General features: G+C 34.5%; 1 protein-coding gene across 2 annotated transcripts in view; it reads right to left on the bottom strand.

Annotated features, from left to right (window-relative positions):
- LOC107746060 (calnexin-like) overlaps positions 1-1,818 on the bottom strand; it is a 45,129-nt gene that overhangs the window by 22,668 nt on the left and 20,643 nt on the right. The gene's annotated exons all lie outside the window — the stretch shown is intronic.

Below are 1,818 nucleotides of genomic sequence, written 5' to 3'. Positions count from 1 at the left end.
ATTAAACAGCGCCAAAACGGCATTAATTGTTTGAATACTGTAATACAATGGACAGAATTTGAAATCTGAGACTTTGTTTCATATGAAAAGTACCAAAGCACAATGCTTACTGCGATTTATTGGATGGGAAGTGCCCTTCAATGTTCTGTCCATTAACTGAAAACAGGCTAGACTAATCGATTCTTGGGATTTAAGAATCGATATCGTTCCGTAAAAATGAGAATCGATTAATATAGAGATATCGGTATTTTTTACCCAGCACTAATGAAAGGAAATGCACCGTCGTCTCACATTGTCTGTGTCTGGGCCACAAAGTTGAGCTTGAACAATACAAAGACCAACTGTGCCTGTATGAGAAGAAAACAACTCTCCATACCAGCAGGTGTCTAAGCTGATTTGCTGAGCTAAGCAGCAAATCAGAGTGATCAGTCCGACGGCTTCGCCAACAATTCAACATAGTCAATTGTGTGAATAGAAACTTAATTAAAATATTTAAAAGTTGGTTACACTTCATTTTAGAGTATGTGTACTTACAGTGTTACCCATGAAAATACTTGTAATATAAAGTTTAGGGGTAGGTTCAGGGTTAGTACTTAGTTATTGTAATTGCTATAAAAAGTACACTGCTGTTCAAATGTTTGGGATAATGTTCAATAATGTAAAAAAAAAAAATTATCTCTCATGTCTCTCATGCTCATGAAGGCTGCATTTGTTTGATCAAAAATACAGAACAAAACAGTAATATTGTAAAATATTATTACAATTTAAATAATTGTGCTCTGTCTGAATATACTGTGATGCACTACTCCAGTCTTCAGTGTCACATGACCCTTCAGAAATCATTCTAATATGCTCAGGGCTCGCAAAATCGCTAGCCGACGTCCCGGGGCTATTGTGTTTTCCAGTCGGGCTACCAAAATGTATCACCACTCTGCCCGACGGGCTATCTTAAATGCAGATCTCCCGCAGGTCCTTAAAAACTGATAAAGTGAGTTGTATCAAACTTAAGGCCATAAAAAGTTTTAAATATGTTAAATGGTATAAGAAATGTCTTAATTATAATTTCAAGAGGTCTTATAGTTGGGGACGGAAAGACAAGAGTTGCAATATGGCTGGATTAAACTTCAAAAGGCAATGATGTCATTGAATAAATATGAGCACTGCAGGGGTCAAGTCAAAAGGAGCTGCTTTGTGTACATCCGTTACCGGGGAAACCGCAATATTTCAGCGCTCCTAAAGCACCACCTCGTGGCAAAGAATGAATTTGCATTTCCAATAAGCCTTTCATGCTGTTTATGGTCAGATCAATGCAAATATCAACTCATGTTTTTACGCAGCAAACACAGAGTTGTAAATGAGAAAGAAGTTAATGTGCCTTCTAAAAATCTAAACAATTAAGACAGTAATATTTATACATTTTAAATTGACAATTTATATGCTTGATTTATCCCTTTTCATAAAAATGGTCTAAAGGCTGAAATGCTGTTGTATAAGATTTTAGTTTTTGTGAAAACCTGTATCTGAACTGTAAATCATGTAATTTTATGGCTCAATACTGTATGTTACCATAGACATTGTCCAACCCCACTCATACTGTGTTCATTTTACTTGTGCAGCTCTTAAAATGGGCTCTAATAAATCGCTTAAATTTATTTTAAAATATTCTGCAGATACCCTGTAAATAGTGCAATAAAATCCCTTCCTTCATATTTGTTGATATTTGTGTATTGAAAATATTTTTGATTGACATTTAAACTCCTATCTGATTTTCTATATTAAAAAAAAAAAAAGGTATTTTTTTATTTGGGCTAGTTAAAT

This window comes from Sinocyclocheilus rhinocerous, unplaced genomic scaffold, assembly GCF_001515625.1.
Source record: "Sinocyclocheilus rhinocerous isolate Xijiao unplaced genomic scaffold, SAMN03320098_v1.1 scaffold2326, whole genome shotgun sequence".
Classification (NCBI taxonomy): domain Eukaryota; kingdom Metazoa; phylum Chordata; class Actinopteri; order Cypriniformes; family Cyprinidae; genus Sinocyclocheilus; species Sinocyclocheilus rhinocerous.
This window is presented reverse-complemented; position numbering and strand designations above follow the sequence as displayed.